The following is a 21,876-nucleotide window of genomic DNA, read 5'->3' on the forward strand; positions in this document are numbered from 1 at the left end:
AAGAGGTCTTTGTTTAATTGTAAGACAGTTAACATACATGAGAGCATAACGCAAGTGCGCGAATTGTAATGCAAGGACTCAAATTCTAATGTCACGAAAGTTAATGCGTAAATTGTAACACAAGGTCAGGAAATCTTACATGAGGTCGCGAGTTGTAAAGCAAGGACGTGAATTCTGACACATGGCGCGAATTCTAACGTCACGAAAGTTAACGCACAAATTGTGATGCTAAGATTTCACCACCTATTCCCACTCATTTTAATTTTGTGTTAGTTATATATGTTTTTCTTATTTATCTTGATTGTTACAATAAGATATGAAATAAATGAGAATAACTTGGCCTTAACCAATTTGCTTACGAATTATACATAGAGCAAAATGGAAAGAACATATTCATTCCAACAAATTTGGAACTAACATTTAGAAAATGTGCTTGTGAACAATCTAATTGATTGTCAATGAGAAAGTCGTTGCACATGACACAAGCAAACAATGTTGCATATGACCTCTTCAACTAGACTGCAAGAAAAATCTACTCGGGTGTTTGATATGTTTTAACAAAAGAGATGAACATGATTTTTTTCAAAAGAAGTCGTGAGACGACCTTTTTGAGGAAAGATTATTTGAGTATTATGCTCAAATACATAATGGTACAACTAAAAAGATGGCTTGAAAACTTCACTAAATATCTAGTTGTAATACCATGTTTACTCAATTTTTTGCAAGCAAATTATTTTGTATAACATATCATAATATTATTGCATGTCATGATTTGAATGAGAAAGAGAATTGTATGAATATTTTAAAAATATAAATGGATTGTTTAAATAATTTAGAAATATAAAATAATATATTAAATTTAATAGAGTCCATTTAGATAATCAAATTGAGTTACATGGACCATTATACTCTAAGAGTACTTTAGGTCATAGACAAACTTATCATATTACATATTTGGAATACATCAAAGATTAGGTCAAGACAACTTATTAAGCATTTCTCTATTTTTAAAAATACTTTGCCACTTCCAATAGTTCATGCATCAAAAGTTTTATCCCGGAGTTCAAAGAGAATAGTTAGACTAACTTTAAACAAAATTTGGATTAAATAAGAAAAATAATGAAAACTGATTGAGACAAAAGTTCTCTAAATTTCAGAAGGATAAGTTAGACCAACTTCAGACAAAATTTGGATAAAATTTTAGAAGTAAAATGTAGACCAGTTTTAAATAAAATTTTGATTAAAATAGAAGAGATAGAAATGACAATTTTGTAAGGTTCATTTAAATGTGTTAGTTTTTGTTTGGAGGCAGCTCCTTAATAGATTGTTGATTCGCTCTTAGTTAAAGATTTGTCGAGTTATCAATGGATCTCATAAGACAGTTTGTCTCCTTTGTGAAGAAAGTGCAGTCGATCTCTTTATTTTTTGCACCGTTTTTATTTTGATTTGAGATTAGGTGATGAGTTGGTTGAAAATTACGGGGTTCCTAATTTCCAATTATGAAATCAACTATCTAACTAAGATTCAAAGATGCCAAAGAACTCCTTAATATACCATTTCATCAACTATCTAACTAAGCACAAAACATACCTAAGAACTACCAAATATGGCCTTCATTAGAAATAATAATAATACTTACCAAAGCCCATAAATGTAATTCACTAATACTATGGTCATTGCCCAATGAAAAGCATAAAAATGGCCAAGTGGCGACATGCTGAATGTTTCATTTCCATTTTTCAATTTTTCAAAAAGTTCAGTTATCACTCTTACCCAGTTAAAGCTTCATTTACCCTAACTTTATTCATTTGACCATTTTTCCACATTTCCTTTCACAATCCTGCCATTTTCGGGTTTCGATATTGGTTCCTCGGATCTTCATATTCGCGTTTTATTCATCCATCTTCGACACCAAAGGAAAGATTTGAAGGTCATTTCATTCTTCTCTACTATGAACATGTTATAACCATTTTTTCTATGAGTCAAAAGTGATTATTATAACTTTGATTTTGTCTATGTATGGTGTGGTTTATTCCTTCAACTTCTTGATTTTGTTTCTGGTTTTGTTTATTTGAGTATGGTTTGTTTGTTTGTATCCAGAATCGACATCGATGTTTTTGATATTTTGTATGTGTGTATCCATTTTCTTTCTGTTTCCAGAGATGAAACCCTTTTTTTTCTGTTTTTAGAGTTGAGTAGTAAATAAATCTGCTATATTCAGAGATGAGAACCATTTCTTTCTGTTTTCATAATTGTTTCTATTTTATTTCGTATTTCTTTCTATTTTATGTGATATTATATATGTTTGTTTTCATTATCTTTCCGTTTTCAGATATGAGAACCATTTCTTTGTGATTTCAGAGTGTTTAAGTAATTAAATCTGTTTTACCATGATGTTGATAATTTTCTTAATCATTCTTGTGACATTTTAAATCTGTTTTTCCACTTCATCTGAAACAGGTTCCTCTGTGTTCTCTCTCATCACTCTCATCTTCGACAGAAATATATTTAGGTAAGTTCATCTCTTTATGGTTGAATCTCCTAGTTAATTTGATATTATTTCTGGTTTTGATTCAAAGTTTGAAACTTTATGTTGTTATTGAGTGTAAAATCTGATTTTATCTTATGGGTATGAAAGTTGAATACTTTGGAACTTTTTTTGTGATTGCTTGCAGGGTATGATTTTGTGATGACTTAATAAAATAGGAACAAAATAATCATTGTGTTATTGATATATCAAGATGAAAATCACTCCTAGTACAATACTAAGAGAGCTAGTGATATAATGGTGACTGTAATAACAAAAAGAAGTAGTGGCAGCTTCTCATAACAGAATTCCCAACTAGTGGGTACAGAAAGAGAGAGAAAGAGACTCACAAAAATCAATCACACCTTACTCAATTCCACTAGTTAGTTTTATACCCTATCAACCTAGTGTTAGGATATTTGATCCTCTGGCCACGTCTTGCTTCCACAATTTCTGGATCACTAACAACTTTTATTCCCTCCTGTGCAGCCACATTCTCTGACTCAGCATGTTGTGGACCCTCTTCACATATTGGTAGTCTTGCAATACCTCCCCCATCGAAGAAAACCTTGTCCTCAAGGTTGAAATTGGGGTAATTGAACTCCATGTCAGCTTTGTCCTCCCAAGTTGCGTCAGCGTTATCCAAGCCCATCCAACCGACGAGGACTTGTGGAACATGTGTGGATCCTTTGAGAATGATGCGTGTATCGAACACAGCAGCAGGTTGCGTAATAGGTCCCATTTCATAAGTTGTTAAAGGTAATGGCATGTAGGGAGGAGTGTGTGGACCCTGAAATGCCTTAAGTTGGGAAACATGGAATACTGGATGGATTTTTGCTGTCGCCGGAAGTTCTAAACGGTATGCGACTGCGCCAATTCGTGCTGTGATGACAAATGGACCAAAGTAACGCAGTCCCAATTTCTGGTGCTTGCGAAGAGCCACAGAAGTTTGCCGGTATGGTTGTAATTTCACAAGAACTAAGTCCCCAATCTTGAACTCGACATGTCTTCGCTTCTTGTCCGCCTGCAACTTCATGGTTTGTTGTACCTTGTGCAGATTGGCTTGAAGTTGCACAAGTAATTCTTCCCTCTGAGTCAATTGAGCTTGTAAATCTGGCGGATCTTCAGAACTGCCTCTAGAACGAATTAACGTTGGAGGGTCGCGCCCATAAAGAGCCTTAAAAGGTGTCATAGCAGCACTGATATGGTATGATGTATTGTACTAGAATTCTGCCCAAGAGAGGGCTTTGGACCACTGATTTGGCGTATTGAAGGTCAAGCAACGCAAATACATCTCAAGGCATTTGTTAAGTGCTTCAGACTGCCCGTCGGACTGAGGGTGATACGCCGAACTCATCGCAAGAGTAGTGCCATATATTTTGAATAGGTGCTTCCAAAAGTTGCTTGTAAAAACTTTGTCACGATCCGACACAATGGAAAGGGGCATGCCATGAAGTTTAACCACATTGTTCATAAAAACTTCTGTCACTTTCTTGCTATCATAATCAGATTTAAAAGGAAAAAAATGGGCATATTTTGTAAGTCTGTCCACAACAACCATGATCACAGTGAACCCTTGAGATGGTGGCAACCCGGTGATGAAATCCATAGCAATATCGTCCCATACTTGTGATGGAATTGGAAGAGGGCTCAGTAGTCCTGCGGGAAGAGATGTGGGAGTTTTAGCTTGTTGGCACACCATACAGTTTTGGACGAATGTCTTGATAGCTTGACGCATCTTAGGCCAAACAAATTGAGATGCAATGCAAGCTATGGTATGTGTAATGCCAGAGTGACCGCCAACCGGGGAAGAATGAAATTCCTCTAATATGTGTTGAATTAATGAACTGGGGGCAGGAATAACCAAACGATTCTGCCAATATAATAACCCTTCTCTAACACAGTAGTTTGGGTCCAAATTAGAGTGATCTAGGCATTGTTGTATCACAACACTCAGATGAGGATCTAGTTGTAAGGCACAACGAAGATCAGTTAAAAATTGGGTGCGAGGTTCAGACCAAGCTATCAAACAAATCCGAGATAAAGCGTCAGCCGCTATATTATCCTTCCCGGGTTTGTACTCAATGGTGAAGTCAAAACCAATAAATTTATGAAGCCATGCCTGTTGTTCTGGTGTCTGTAAAGTCTGTTCTAAGAGTGCCTTGAGACTCTTTTGATCCGTCCGAATGATAAATTTATGACCCAAAAGATAGTGACGAAATTTGGCCAAAGCTTCGGTGATTGCTCGAAACTCCCTCACATAAGCGGACTGTCTTTGTGCAGTAGGACCCAATTTCTTAGAAAAATAAGCTATGGGATGGCCCTGTTGACTTAACACAGCTCCCACACCCGTACTTGATGCGTCAGTTTCCAATACAAAAGGTTGTGTAAAGTCTAGTAAGGCTAAAACCGGAGCGGTAACAACAGCTTGCTTCAATTGATCAAAAGCAGAACCTACAGCTTCATCCCAATGAAAGGCATCCCTCTTCAAGAGGTTAGTGAGAGGTAGAGCAATAGTAGAGTATGATTTTATAAATCGCCGATAATATCCAGTAAGGCCAAGAAAACCCCTTAGTTGCTTCAAATTCTTGGGTGGAGTCCAGTCCAAAACCGCTTGAACCTTGCCTTTGTCCATTGACACTCCATTACCCGACACGGTGTGGCCTAAGTAATCAACCTCTAGCATGCCAAAGGAGCAATGGAGAGCTTAACAAACAACACATGTTGGAGTGTGTGGAGTACTCTTTCTAAATGATCAAGATGGCTCATCCAAGTAGGGCTATAGATCAAAATGTCGTCGAAGAAAACTAAGACAAATTTTCTAAGAGCAAACTGAAAGACCTCGTTCATCAAACATTGGAAGGATGCGGGAGCATTAGACAAACCGAAGGACATAACAAGCCACTCGTAATGACCCTGATGAGTGCGGAATGCGGTTTTATGGCGATCAGTTGGGTTCATTAAAATCTGATGATACCCGGAGCGAAGGTCTAGTTTGGAAAAATACTTGGCACCATATAGTTCATCCAAAAGTTCATCAACTGTGGGTAAGGGAAAACTGTCTTTGACAGTTACCAAGTTCAAAGCACAATAATTGGTACAAAATCTCCATGTGCCATCCTTCTTCTTAACAAGGATAATAGGAGAGGAGAAGGGACTTGTGTTAGGTTGTATAATGCCTTGGTTCAACATTTCCTCAACCATCTTCTCAATTTGTTCTTTCTGACTATGCGGGTAACGATAAGGCCGCACCTTGACCACAGTTGATTCATCCACCAGAGGGATATAGTGATCTTGAGATCGTGGAGGAGGTAATGCAGTGGGGTTCTGGAATATCATATGATAATGATGCAACAACTGAACCAAATCAGGGGGCAAGTCAGGAGGGAGTTCTAACACATGTTCATATGAAGTCTCCAAATAAAACATATGCATAGTAAAAATCTCAGAAATAGAATTGGTGTGGTGAAGCCACCTAATATGATGTAATTGTGCTGGAACCGGAAGAGGATTAGTTACTCCTGACAAGGTAATGAATTTACCATTTAGAAAAAACTTCAAGCTAAGCGTGGAGTAATCTGCTAAGTGAGGACCCAACGTAGCAAGCCAAGAAGAACCCAGAATAAGGTCAGCACCGGAAAAGGGGAGAAGGAAAACAGGAATCACCATGACTTGACCTTGAACTTCTATGGTGAGTTGCGGAATTTGCCCCTCCGCCATAATAGATTGACCATTGCCAACTAAAACATTAAAGCCAGGTGCTGGTTCAATTGGTAACTGCAAGAAACGAGCCAATCGAGGTTGGAAAAAATTATCGGAGTTGTCGCCGTCGACCAAAATTTGTAAGGGAACTCCACCCACCGTGTCGGTGAATCTAAGTGTGCAAACCTTGGTGGATCCATTGAGAACATTCAAGGAGAGGTGTAATTCGGGTTCGATGTTTGGTGGGTTGGTGGAGAGATTGGAATCAGGATCAGTTAATGGGTCGGGTTCATCTGGGTTGGGATCGTCGAGTTGTAACAAGTATAAATGTTTGTTAGGACAGCGGTGACGGAATGAGAATTTCTCATCACAGTAGTAGCACAAGCCTTTTTCACGGCGGAGCTGCATCTCGGTCGGACTGATATTTTTGATGGCACGGTTGTTGGTTGATGTACGAGATGGGTTAGGGAGAATGGGGGGTGTGTTGCAAATATGAGTGTTAGAGGAGGAGCCTTGTGAACTGATGTTGCGGTTTGGGCCTGGAGTAAATGGGCCAGGTATTTTGGTAATTGAAGTCTGTGGTGTGGGCTTGATGGGTTGAAATTTGGTCTCAAATAATTTGGCAATGGATACAGCTTGCATTAAAGAAGTTGGTGATTGTGATATTACCTCTCGTTGTAGCTCTGGTTGAAGTCCACTGATGAAACAGTCCAGCACTGCCTCAGAATTCAAACCCGTGACCCGATTCGCCAACGCAGTAAAGGTCAAGTAGTATTCACCCACAGATCCGGATTGAGTGGGCTTGAATAAAGCAGATCTGGGCCTCTCAAACACTAAAGGTCCAAACTCCAATTCTATGGCCTTCGTGAACTCCTGCCAAGATCGGAACGGAAAATTACGTTGCACCATCTGAAACCATGGCACCACCGTCTGGTCAAGGTGAACCGCTGCTATGGTGAGTCTCTCAGGATCCGGTGTGTTGTAATAATCAAAAAATTGACCATCCTTAAAAATCCATGCTAACGCATCAGTGCCATCAAATCGAGGAAACTCAAGTCGAACGTTCCGAACATGAAACGGTTGCTCCCGAACTTGAGAAGGCCCATGGGTGACGGACTTTTGGTCCAACGATGTGAGAAGAGATTCCATGCGTACCAACGAGGCGGCCGTGTTTGAGATGAAGGTGCTGTGTGACGTTACCGTGTCGGTAAGTTGACGCAGTGGATGTTGAAACTGAACGGTGACCGTCTCCGTTAGTTGAGCAATCTGGTTTTCAATGGTTTTGAAGCGTGTTCCGTCGGCCATGGGTTCAATGAGAGCACCAGTTGTAATGACTTAATAAAATAGGAACAAAATAATCACTGTGTTATTGATATATCAAGATGAAAATCACTCCTAGTACAGTACTAAGAGAGCTAGTGATATAATGGTGACTGTAATAACAAAAAGAAGTAGTGGCAGCTTCTCATAACAGAATTCCGAACCAGTGGGTACAGAAAGAGAGAGAAAGAGACTCACAAAAATCAATCACACCTTACTCAATTCCACTAGTTATTTTTATACCCTGTCAACCTAGTGTTAGGATATTTGATCCTCTGGCCACGTCTTGCTTCCACAATTTCTGGATCACTAACAACTTTTATTCCCTCCTGTGCAGCCACATTCTCTGACTCAGCATGTTGTGGACCCTCTTCACATATTGGTAGTCTTGCAGATTTTCTAACTTTTGTTAGTAATTTTAGGGTTTTGTTGATTTTTGAAATTAATGGATACGTTAGTGCGTTTTGAAGTTTTGAAGTGTGTTTTAAACAAAGTGAAATTGTAGAATAGATTTTGGTTGAGGATTTTATTTGATTTTGGTTGGTTTTGTTTAGGGAACTACTTGTAAACATGGTTGTTATGTATGTTGGATATCATGGACCTGAAGGCTCTAAAGCCATTGGACAAAGGGTTTATAACAAAGTAAGCATATGGTTGGATTATGTTATTACTTTATATTGCTAACTTGGTTTTTCAACTTTGATTTTCTTACTTATTTCAAAAGAATCCCAACTGATTCAACTTAATGATCGATTTCATCTTCTATTTTTCTTGGGCTCAATGAGATGTATTGTAATGGGGGTTCTTAGTCCTTAAGATGTTGTTCAGTCTTTTTCCCTTTGATTTCACTATTGGGTCATATGAACTAGAACTGCTTAGATACAATAACCTTTTCATGTACATAAATGGTGTGAAGCTTGTGTTCTGCTTGATGGATTCAATTGAGGTTTGCCTAAACTGGGAATTCGACAGAGTCGGGTTGAAGTTGATTGCAAGAAAGAAAATGAAATCAATGGAAGAAAAAGCATTGAGAGCAAACAATATGGATTGTTAGACTTTTGTTTTTCTGTGTAGGCGTCATTATAAATCAATGGATTCTAATGATAATCAAAGGTACTTGTAGTTAATATCTATCCGTAAATTCTAGATAGTGCAATTATATTTCAATGCATATGCAAATAGTTTCAAACACTTCTCATTGTGATGGTAGGATGCACTACATTGACCATGGCATCATATATTACCAGGTGATTCTTCAATGGTATCTACTAGATGTGACAATACTTCACAGCTGGATATGGCTATGTGGCATAAATATTTAGCTTTTACCAATGTTCACATTTATAGAAAATCACAAAATGAATACATCTTGTCTTACTGTCATATAGGTTTTGAGATTTCAACTAACATTTTATGTCTGAGTCATTAGCCACAATATTGTACTTTATATATATTTGTTTAATGTAGCTACTGCAATTTTCTGCGGACAGTGTGCATATTGAATCATTTTGAGCATTGATAATGTTACTTGGTATTGAAATGTCCTGTTGTATGTCAATCTTTGTGAAGTACAAAACAGTGCCAAGGATAAACTGCATTGATAATATATCAAATGTTTTAACCATCAGCAAAAACTTGACCACCATTTAGAAGTATGTGCATGCAATGCGGTTCTTAAAATGACATAACAATTGTCATTTCACCACCATAATGCATCCCCAACAAGAAAGTAACAACCAGCTCCTTTTCAGATATATCAGTTACATATTTGATGGAATCACATACTAACATGCTGAAAAGACATAGGAGAAATATTATGACATTTTTTATAAATATTCAAGGACTGCAAGTCTATGAAAGTTGACTTTTTTTATCACATTGCCCCTTTTTTGAAATAATATTTCCAATATACTCCATTTTGAAAATAACTTCCCAGAATACCCCACTTTATTTCTTTGACTCGTCCATTCAAATGACAAGTTGCTGAAGAACGAAATATGAAGGTATTGACTCGTCTATTGGTTGGACGAGGGAATGAAGGTTATTTTTTTGTTTTTTAAATTAATTTAATAAATCTAATGAATTAATATTCATGTTATTACTCGTCCAACCAATGGACGAGTCAATACCTTCATATTTCGTTCTTCAGCAACTCGTCCTTTGAATGAGCGAGTTAAAGGAATAAAGTGGGATATTCTGGAAAATTATTTTTAAAATGGGGTATATTGAGAATATTATTTCAAAAAAGGGGGTATGTGATAAAAAAGTCATGAAAGTTTCATCATATATTCTTCCAGTATTGTAAAAGTTTATGTTTCTCTTGCAGTATATACTTTTGTTCTAGACTAATGAATTTCTTTCATTATATAAAAGCTTGGTATAAAATTTAAACTCTGTCATATAGTCATAAAACCATGTGGAGAATTATTCATATTAAACTCAAATTTAAAAAATAAGCAATGAGATAATCCAACATTTATTTAAAAGGGCAAATTCAATCCTAAATATACATGACCATTATCATGGAAAATTACCAATGCAACATAGTTGTTTGACCCAATATACTTCTCATATGCACACTGTCGGTGCAGAGAAACCTGGCAGAATTATTTAATTTTACTATAGGAAGCGGTTGTATACCACAAATGGATTTTAATGCCATAGTGGAAATAGAAGTATAACTTAGTTAAGTTATATATGCATATGTAGCGTGTATGAACAAAAAAGGCAAATACAAAGTCAACTGTAAACTATAAACAAAAAAGGCTTTTAATATAGATCCAAAACATACACTCATGCACAAAGTCAACTATAAACAAAAAAGGGCAAATACAATTACTTAGAAATGCCCTGGTGTATGTGTCTTTGGGAGATACACAAAAATCAGCTTTCTTTTTGTTCTATTTTTATGTTTTTTATTTCATATTTGATAAAGTGATGATGATTTTTCATGATCTATTTTTATGTTTTTTTTTCATATTTGATAAAGCGATGATGATTTTTCATGAGAAAGATTTATGTTTAAATGCATCTAAAGAAAGTGTAAAATATAATTTATTTTAAAATTTAAATGCTGTAAAATTTAATATATCAAATTTTAATTTATTTCTAATTATTTTTATATAATATTTAAATAATTTTTTATCTTTAAAATATGATTGGAATAGTTCATAAAATCGCACGGGACACAATCCGTTAGATTCCGCCAAGAAAACATACATATATATTGCTTTCGATGATGCGAAACGGAAGACAATAAATTAGATTCCATTTTTTCCCCTGTTATATAAAAAGGTTTCTAAAGTGACACCAGACACAATCAATTAGATTCAAATAATAAGTCATGCATAAATATTGCTCTAAAAATAAAAAGTCCAAAATCTTGATTATTATGTATTTCAAATTTTTCACTATAATGTTTAAAATTTGACTGAAATACTTCATAAAGTTACATGAGATACAATCAATTAGATCCAAAAAAAAACTTGCATAAATATTATTCTTAATGTGCATTTAAATATAATTTAGCTATCAATATATCTAATACTATATTTTATACTTTTTCTCATATCCGTCCGGACGCACGGGTCTTCTACAACTGGTTACATTTCAAAATACACATAAAAAAGCCTTTAGTAATCGACTAAATACCTCTTATGACCAATCAGAACAAACTCTTTTGCCACGTGTTGGATAGTGGTGGTTCCTTTTTGTTTTTCCTTATTCAAAAAAATATCTCTTTTTTCCCTCACTTTCTCTCTCTTTGTCGTCTCCCTCTTTCTCTTCGTCTTCTTCCTTATTCGTTTTCTTCTCCTTTTTCCTTTTTTATCACTTTCTCCATATATCACTTGTTCTCAAACCATAAAAGCAAATCAAAGAGCGTGAATGGAATTAAAAATGGATTGACCGAGAGGTGTTTTTTCGGAGAAAATGAATGTCGGTAGCGACGCGTGATTCCGACGAAGGGGTGACACAATTCCAGCGAGTGGAATCACGGTCTGCAATGATGGTCGCGTTCAGACTCGTGGGGTCGAAGGGTGGTGGAAGAAAGAAAATTTTGGTCGGAGGTGGTTGCGTTGGGATATTTCTTTTGTCGGCCCGTATTCAACTTTTTCGGCAAGTCTTTTTCTTCTTTTTTTTCCGTCTAATTAATGTTACGAATTCGTTGTTGTGTCAATTTGTTGTTGTTGACTGATGCTTAGGTTGTGGGTTATGTGTAACACCCCGATAAAATATGATAATTATTTAATTTAAGTTTAATAGTATATTATGATGATAATATGAATGAGAGGGTATTATTTTTCAAAATAAAAGATAAACCATTCATATATATTATTATTAGTATATTTATTAATTTAATTAAATAATTGGAATATTATTGGATTATTATTATTGGAATAATAAAGTTGGAATTGGAACGATTTTTGGAATCAGTAAAGAGTCCCATTTAGTAAAAAGGTTTTTACACGTGAAAAACAGAGAAGCGACTAAAAAGTGGAAAAAGGGCAAAAAGGAAGAGCAAGAGAAAAAGGGTTGAAGAAGGGAAAAGCTTGAAGTTAAAGGATTTGCCGGATTAACTCAGGTAAGGGGGGTTTATCGTCGTTTAATGGGCATTATGGGTTAACATGTAATGGGTAGTAATAAGCCATTGAATTGACTCTAATTAGGATGATGAATGCTGCAAATTGTGAACTTATGGATGAATGAGATATGGGTTTATAATTGAAGAAAATTCGTAGGAATTAGATGTAATAAGGTTAGAAATTGTGATGAATAAATTATGTTAAAACTGTGAATGAATCTATATTTGGGTGAGTCGTAATTTTCTGGACGTGTAGCTTTTTACGGAATCGAAATCGGAGGTCCGGAAGTCCTCCAACGGCGAAAAATACGGGTAATTCTGCATTCTGTTCGTTGTTAGCGCAGAAACAGCTTTCTGTCTTGCGTTAACAGGTTAACCCAGGGCGTTAACAGGTTAACACTGTTATAATTTGCCAAAAAGCGTATTCTGTCTTGCGTTAACAGGTTAACCCAGGGCGTTAACAGGTTAACACTGTTGAAATACTGTTAGAATTGCATTCTGTCTTGCGTTAACAGGTTAACCCAGGGCGTTAACCGGTTAACACTGTTGAAAAACTGTTAAATTTGTATTCTGTCTTGCGTTAACAGGTTAACCCAGGGCGTTAACCGGTTAACACTGTTGAAATACTGTAAAAATTGTATTATGTCTTGCGTTAACAAGTTAACCAAATGCGTTAACAGGTTAACACTGTTTGAAAAGTGAAAAATTGATATTTAAATATTGTGTACGTTTTGGAATGGAATTATGTGTACATATTTGATGATTGGCCTATATTGGTGAATGATATATTGCATGAATGTGTATGGGCTTGGCTAGGAAATGTGCCATACGCGTATGGGCATGAGGCATACGTGTATGGGCAGAAGTTTGATTTTTCTGAGCTGTTGTTGTGCAGTTTTGGTCGTTTCAGCTGAGTGATGTAATTTAGCTGATGTATGATATAGTAGGGATCATTTCCCGTTGTTTTGAGCGGTATAGGTATTAGTAGAGTGTGCTAATACTGTGATTTATTATTTGGCATGACATGATATGATTCTGTGATAAATATGTTGATGATGTACGATGGTATGCATAATGCTGTGAATATATCTATTATGTATGCAATTATGGATGGACTGTTTATGGCTTAGAGTGTGAGCATATGTCCATTGTGGATTGTTGTTGATGGTTGCATGCTAGGTGATTTAGCGTGCATAGCATAACCTTTATGGTGGTAGCTAATTCCCATGGTGAGGAATTAGTGAGTGAGTCACTAGGTCTCAAATGAGTGGGACTAGTGAGCTTGGTAGCCGTATCTGGGTTTGATCTGTGAGGTTGAACTATGTGTTCACGAATAGTCGGTACCGCATGCATGGAATCTCATTTCATAATGTATGTATGGCGTATAATATGAATGGATGTATTCCAATATTATACGTGTGTTTTGTGTTTGTGTTGAGTATGATTATGAGTTGATGTGGCCGTTGCTGAATGTGTGATATGATTAGGGTGATGAATGTGTTAATTTACTTAGCATTACATGATATTTTATAATGCTTATTATATCGATTGAGGAACTCACCCTTACAACTATGTTTCAGGTAATGAGCAGTGATTGAGTAGAAGCTAGTGCTTGGAGTCTAGTGTAGTTCCTTAGTGGGTCATGCTCTGGTATATGTAACATCGGGACGGGATGTTTTACTTTGTTTTCATTTTTGGTTGTTGAACAATTTTACATGTAATGTGTTACATGGTTTGCATGTTGTTAGATTTCTATCCGCTGCGAATTGTGCAATGTTTTATTTTGATTAATAAATGAGCATGACAAGTTATTTTGGTGAATGGTGTGAAGTGTCAAGTGTGACACCCTGAAATTGCATATCTACTCTGATTCATATTTTGTTGTTTTAATTAATTATTGGGGTATTTTAGAAGGGTGTTACATTAGTGGTATCAGAGCATAGTCGGTCGAGTCGAGTCGTAATTATTCTGTTTCCCTGTATGTGATAGGTGTTGTGTAACCCTATCAGTACTTATTGTTTTAGCTTGTTGGATTAACTCAGAATAGAGATGGCTGGAAGAGGTAGAGACGATGCTGCGATTGCTGAGGCTCTGGGTATGCTAGCTGGAGTACTTGAAGGGAATCCGAATGTTGTGGGATTGGGAGCTGCTCGTCAACTGAGTGAGTTCCAGAAGAACAATCCTCCAATGTTCAAGGGAGCATACGATCCAGATGGTGCTCAGAAGTGGTTGAAGGAGATCGAGAGGATCTTCCGAGTGACTGAGTGTGCCGATAACCAGAAGGTCAGGTTCGGTACGCATATGCTGTCAGAGGAAGCAGATGATTGGTGGGTTGCTGCCCGCACTGAGTTGGAAGCTGCTGGGAGTGCTGAGATCACTTGGGCGGTGTTCAGAGAGAGATTCCTGAGGAAGTACTTTCCAGAGGATGTCAGAGGAAAGAAAGAGATAGAGTTCTTAGAATTGAAGCAGGGCAACCGGTCTGTTACTGAGTATGCTGCTAAGTTCACAGAGCTGTCGAAGTATTACACTCCCTATGATGAGGCAGTAGCAGATGGGGCAGAGTTGTTTATGCTGTTAGCGACTTTGGAGGCTAAAGATAAACTAGTGATTTGCGATCTAGCCGTGGTGTGTGATTTTCCTGATGTGTTTCCTGAAGAAGTGAATGAATTACCGCCAGAGCGTGAAGTTGAGTTCTCGATTGATTTGGTACCTGGTACTAGGCCGATATCGATGGCTCCGTACCTTATGTCTGCTGTTGAGTTAACTGAATTGAAGAGTCAGCTGGAAGATCTGTTGGATAAGAAATTTATTCGTCCGAGTGTGTCACCGTGGGGCGCACCAGTGTTATTGGTTAAGAAGAAAGAAGGTACTATGAGGTTGTGTGTGGACTACAGGCAACTGAATAAAGTGACGATCAAGAATCGGTATCCTTTGCCGAGGATTGATGATTTGATGGATCAGTTGGTTGGTGCGAGTGTGTTCAGCAAAATAGATTTGAGATCGGGGTATCATCAGATACGTGTGGAAACTGAGGATATTCAGAAGACTGCTTTCAGAACAAGGTATGGACATTATGAGTATTCTGTAATGCCTTTTGGTGTGACTAATGCGCCTGGGGTATTTATGGAGTATATGAATAGGATTTTCCATCAGTATCTAGACAAGTTTGTTGTGGTGTTTATTGACGATATTTTGGTGTATTCGAAATCTGAAGAAGAGCATGCTGAACATTTGAGAGTGGTTTTAGGAGTTCTACGAGAAAAGAAGTTATTTGCTAAACTGTCCAAGTGTGAATTTTGGTTAGAAGAGGTTAGTTTTCTTGGTCATGTGGTTTCAAGAGGTGGTGTTGCTGTTGATCCTTCTAAGATAGAAGCGGTATCTAAGTGGGAAGCTCCGAAGTCAGTTTCTGAGATAAGGAGTTTTCTTGGACTTGCAGGTTATTATAGGAAATTCATTAAGGGATTTTCTAAGTTGGCGTTACCGTTGACGATGTTGACTAGAAAGGGGCAAGCCTTTGTTTGGGACTCAAAATGTGAAGAAGGTTCTCAAGAGTTAAAGAGAAGGTTAACTACTGCTCCTATTCTGATATTACCAAGTCCATCGGAACCATTTGAGGTTTACTGTGATGCTTCATTGTTGGGTTTGGGTGGTGTTTTGATGCAGAATAAGCAGGTTGTAGCTTATGCTTCGAGACAACTGAAGGTTCATGAGAGGAACTATCCGACACACGATTTAGAGTTGGCAACTGTGGTATTTGTTCTGAAGTTATGGAGGCATTACTTGTACGGGTCAAGATTTGAGGTTTTCAGTGACCATAAAAGTTTAAAGTATTTGTTTGATCAGAAAGAGCTGAATATGAGACAGAGGAGATGGTTAGAGTTTCTGAAGGATTATGACTTTGGTTTGAATTACCATCCGGGTAAAGCAAACGTAGTGGCTGATGCATTGAGTCGGAAATCATTGCATATGTCTATGTTAATGGTTAAGGAATTGGATTTAATTGAGCAGTTTAGAGACTCGAGTTTGGTGTGTGAGAGTACTCACAATAGTGTTAAATTGGGAATGTTGAAGTTAACGAGTGATATTCTGGATGAGATTAGAGAGGGTCAGAAATCCGATGTGCTTTTGGTTGATAAGTTGACTCCAGTGAATCAAGGTCAAGGTGGTGAATTAAGAGTTGATGAGAATGGTGTTTTGAAATTTGGTAATCGGGTGTGTATTCCGGATGTTACCGAACTTAAGAAGAGTATTCTTGAGGAAGGACATCGTAGTGGCCTGAGTATTCATCCTGGGGCTACGAAGATGTATCATGATTGAAAAAGTTATTTTGGTGGCCGGGAATGAAAAGAGAAATTGCGAGTTTTGTTTATTCTTGTTTGACTTGTCAGAAGTCAAAGATTGAGCATCAGAAGCCGTCTGGGCTAATGCAACCGTTGGCTATTCCAGAGTGGAAGTGGGATAGTATCAGTATGGATTTTGTTTCTGGTTTACCGAGGACAATTAAGAATTTTGAAGCTATTTGGGTGATTGTTGACAGATTGACAAAATCGGCTCATTTCATTCCGATCAGAATGGATTATCCGTTAGAGAGATTAGCTAAGTTGTATATTGAGAAAATTGTAAGTTTGCATGGTATTCCGTCGAGTATTGTTTCGGACAGAGATCCTAGATTTACATCGAAGTTCTGGGAAGGTTTGCAGAGGGCTTTGGGAACTAAGCTGAGATTGAGTTCTGCATATCATCCGCAGACTGATGGTCAGACTGAGAGGACAATTCAGTCACTGGAGGATCTTTTGAGGGCTTGTGTTTTGGAAAAGGGAGGTGCTTGGGATTGTTATTTACCTTTGATTGAGTTTACCTACAACAATAGTTTTCATTCGAGCATTGGTATGGCACCGTTTGAAGCTTTGTATGGTAGGAGATGTCGGACACCTTTATGTTGGTATGAGTCTGGTGAGAGTGTTGTGGTTGGACCGGAGATTGTTCAACAAACTACGGAAAAGATTAAGATGATTCAGGAGAAGATGAGGATTGCTCAGAGTTGTCAGAAGAGTTATCACGACAAGAGGAGGAAGTCACTTGAGTTTCAAGAGGGAGATCATGTGTTTCTTCGTGTTACTCCGATAACTGGGGTTGGTCGAGCTTTGAAGTCGAAGAAGTTAACACCTCGATTTATTGGTCCTTATCAGATTTTGGAGAGGATAGGGGAGGTAGCCTATCGTGTCGCTTTACCGCCGTCACTTGCGAATTTGCATGAGGTTTTTCATGTGTCTCAGTTGAGGAGGTACATTCCTGATCCGTTGCATGTGGTCCAAGTAAATGATGTACAGGTGAGAGATAACCTGACTGTTGAAACATCACCTATGAGGATCGAGGATCGAGAGTTGAAGCAGTTGCGGGGTAAAGAGATCGCTTTGGTAAAGGTATCTTGGGGAGGACCAGCAGGTGGCAATGTGACTTGGGAACTTGAGAGTCAGATGAAAGAGTCTTATCCAGAGTTATTCGCTTGAGGTATGTTTTCGAGGACGAAAACTCTTTTAGTGGGGGAGAGTTGTAACACCCCGATAAAATATGATAATTATTTAATTTAAGTTTAATAGTATATTATGATGATAATATGAATGAGAGGGTATTATTTTTCAAAATAAAAGATAAACCATTCATATATACTATTATTAGTATATTTATTAATTTAATTAAATAATTGGAATATTATTGGATTATTATTATTGGAATAATAAAGTTGGAATTGGAACGATTTTTGGAATCAGTAAAGAGTCCCATTTAGTAAAAAGGTTTTTACACGTGAAAACAGAGAAGCGACTAAAAAGTGGAAAAAGGGCAAAAAGGAAGAGCAAGAGAAAAAGGGTAGAAGAAGGGAAAAGCTTGAAGTTAAAGGATTTGCCGGATTAACTCAGGTAAGGGGGGTTTATCGTCGTTTAATGGGCATTATGGGTTAACATGTAATGGGTAGTAATAAGCCATTGAATTGACTCTAATTAGGATGATGAATGCTGCAAATTGTGAACTTATGGATGAATGAGATATGGGTTTATAATTGAAGAAAATTCGTAGGAATTAGATGTAATAAGGTTAGAAATTGTGATGAATAAATTATGTTAAAACTGTGAATGAATCTATATTTGGGTGAGTCGTAATTTTCTGGACGTGTAGCTTTTTACGGAATCGAAATCGGAGGTCCGGAAGTCCTCCAACGGCGAAAAATGCGGGTAATTCTGCATTCTGTTCGTTGTTAGCGCAGAAACAGCTTTCTGTCTTGCGTTAACAGGTTAACCCAGGGCGTTAACAGGTTAACACTGTTATAATTTGCCAAAAAGCGTATTCTGTCTTGCGTTAACAGGTTAACCCAGGGCGTTAACAGGTTAACACTGTTGAAATACTGTTAGAATTGCATTCTGTCTTGCGTTAACAGGTTAACCCAGGGCGTTAACCGGTTAACACTGTTGAAAAACTGTTAAATTTGTATTCTGTCTTGCGTTAACAGGTTAACCCAGGGCGTTAACCGGTTAACACTGTTGAAATACTGTAAAAATTGTATTCTGTCTTGCGTTAACAGGTTAACCAAATGCGTTAACAGGTTAACACTGTTTGAAAAGTGAAAAATTGATATTTAAATATTGTGTACGTTTTGGAATGAAATTATGTGTACATATTTGATGATTGGCCTATATTGGTGAATGATATATTGCATGAATGTGTATGGACTTGGCTAGGAAATGTGCCATACGCGTATGGGCATGAGGCATACGTGTATGGGCAGAAGTTTGATTTTTCTGAGTTGTTGTTGTGCAGTTTTGGTCGTTTCAGCTGAGTGATGTAATTTAGCTGATGTATGATATAGTAGGGATCATTTCCCGTTGTTTTGAGCGGTATAGGTATTAGTAGAGTGTGCTAATACTGTGATTTATTATTTGGCATGACATGATATGATTCTGTGATAAATATGCTGATGATGTATGATGGTATGCATAATGCTGTGAATATATCTATTATGTATGCAATTGTGGATGGACTGTTTATGGCTTAGAGTGTGAGCATATGTCCATTGTGGATTGTTGTTGATGGTTGCATGCTAGGTGATTTAGCGTGCATAGCATAGCCTTTATGGTGGTAGCTAATTCCCATGGTGAGGAATTAGTGAGTGAGTCACTAGGTCTCAAATGAGTGGGACTAGTGAGCTTGGTAGCCGTATCTGGGTTTGGTCGGTGAGGTTGAACTATGTGTTCACGAATAGTCGGTACCGCATGCATGGAGTCTCATTTCATAATGTATGTATGGCGTATAATATGAATGGATGTATTCCAATATTATACGTGTGTTTTGTGTTTGTGTTGAGTATGATTATGAGTTGATGTGGCCGTTGCTGAATGTGTGATATGATTAGGGTGATGAATGTGTTAATTTACTTAGCATTACATGATATTTTATAATGCTTATTATATCGATTGAGGAACTCACCCTTACAACTATGTTTCAGGTAACGAGCAGTGATTGAGTAGAAGCTAGTGCTTGGAGTCTAGTGTAGTTCCTTAGTGGGTCATGCTCTGGTATATGTAACATCGGGACGGGATGTTTTACTTTGTTTTCATTTTTGGTTGTTGAACAATTTTACATGTAATGTGTTACATGGTTTGCATGTTGTTAGATTTCTATCCGCTGCGAATTGTGCAATATTTTATTTTGATTAATAAATGAGCATGACAAGTTATTTTGGTGAATGGTGTGAAGTGTCAAGTGTGACACCCTGAAATTGCATATCTACTCTGATTCATATTTTGTTGTTTTAATTAATTATTGGGGTATTTTAGAAGGGTGTTACATTATGAATTGGTAAAGGATTGCTACTGTTATCAATGGTTTGCACTTTGCTCACAACTTGTTCTATGAAAGGTCTCTGTCAAAAAGGCCTCTGATCGGTTTCTTTGTCTTCATATTTGTATTTATGTGTTTCTCACTTTCTGTTACAACTTCTTTTGTTTTGTTATTTTCTGACTTATCTTCTTCTGTTCTTTTAGGGTGAGGATTTTATAAAGACTTTTAAGGAAAAAAAATCCTAATATAAAGGTTGTATCTACTGTAAGTTGTTTACATGTTGAATTGCGCTGTTATGTATCTTTTTCTATCACGTCTGAAAAAATTATTGTGTAATTTGATTGAACTTCGGGAAGGATGAAGGAGATAAATGGAAATCTTTGACTAAGTTTATAAGCAATGCAATCTTTGATATATTCTGTTGAAGAAGAGATTTATAATTTATTTTGTGTTGTTCTAACTTCCCTTTTTTGAATGCAAAGGAAAAGCTCCATATGAAGTCAATCCTGCAAAAAGGAAAGTTGAATATGAAAAACTTAGGAATGTTTATAATAACAAAGAAGTATATCTCATGATTTTAGTTTTCCTGGTTCTTCTCTTTGATTGTCTTGTTTATGCACTTAACTTTCCTTAATGTTGATAGGCGGAAAGTTCAGTCAAGGATGAGGAGGAGGAATCAGACAAGTCCAAATCTTAAGAGAGTATGGTATTGCTGCTGATATCAATTAGCCATGTCAACATTGTTTGAGTTAAGGAACAAAATATCTTAGTATGGTATTGCTGCTGATAAACACAGTTTTTGCTTTGTATCATTAAGGTTTAAGTAAGACATGTATTCTTATGTTGGTACTTGAATTGTGTTGTTTTGTGATGAATTCATAGCCAACATCAATAATGAGTTACAACCATTTGGGAAACAATGATGGAATGAATCTCTCTATGTGACAAACATTCTGTTCTAAGGAAATCTCTATGAGTAGTGTTGTTGATGATATGGTTAATAGTAATGTTACTCTCTTTGTTCATGGTGAACATCCAGACCATGTTGTTGTTACTTCTAGAGATATGTATGTATCTAGTGTATCTATCTCAAGAGCAAGTTTCTGTTTGTAGTTTCTGCAACATCAACATGTGTATGGGTATTAACATCAGAAAAACTGGAGTAATTTATATTATTATAAGTTAAGCATGTTTTCACATTTTCAGAGTGGAGAATGATTTTGGATTTGTTTTGATGTTTGCAGATTTTGTGATGGAAGTAAAATTGATATTCTTAGTGAAGCTAGTGGAAGTATACCATAACGTATCGCACGCTCGAACATACAACAAAGTTGCCATCGAACTTTATTTATTCTCGAAGGAAACGGAAAAATCGATAAAACTAGAGGGAAAGAGACATGCTTGGTAAGGAAGTTGGTTATGAAAGGGGAAGGTATTAGCACCCCTAACATCCATGGTACTCCATGGGAACCGTTTTGATTTTTCTCGCTCGAATAGGTATGATATCTAAAGATTACTCTTAAAAGAATGAAGGGAAAGGAAAAATAAATAGATAAAGTACTCGGTGAGGATTAGGGCCTTCATGCCTATGTATCCTCATAGTGCAGTGAGGAATTCAGAGCTTCGTAGTTCAAAGAACTAGTGGTAGGAGATGAAAAGAAGTGTGCTCAAAGTATGGTCTGAACCAAAGGATTATGTTATTTGAACTCCAACAAGGGTGGAAACATGAACCCAAGAGTAAAACTGGTGTTTACTAATACATGGGCTAGCATGGCTGCCACTATTGGGTAAAGCCGAAAACAAGGAGAATTAAGTGTTTGGGAATGATCCAAACAACTATTGGTTCACAAGGTGACACAAGATGGAGCACAAAGAGGTAGTGTATTTGGCTTAAAGATATTTGGTATATCAC

General features: G+C 37.0%; 1 long non-coding RNA gene across 1 annotated transcript; it reads left to right on the forward strand.

Annotated features, from left to right (window-relative positions):
* The first annotated feature begins 2,458 nt into the window (after nucleotides 1-2,458).
* LOC127119111 (uncharacterized) lies at nucleotides 2,459-8,974 on the forward strand. The gene is made up of 3 exons (XR_007802633.1): nucleotides 2,459-2,512; nucleotides 8,104-8,662; nucleotides 8,760-8,974. It is a non-coding gene; the product is annotated as an uncharacterized LOC127119111 (long non-coding RNA).
* Nucleotides 8,975-21,876: the final 12,902 nt, after the last annotated feature.

Source organism: Lathyrus oleraceus, chromosome 2 (genome assembly GCF_024323335.1).
Source record: "Lathyrus oleraceus cultivar Zhongwan6 chromosome 2, CAAS_Psat_ZW6_1.0, whole genome shotgun sequence".
NCBI classification, from domain to species: Eukaryota; Viridiplantae; Streptophyta; class Magnoliopsida; order Fabales; family Fabaceae; genus Lathyrus; species Lathyrus oleraceus.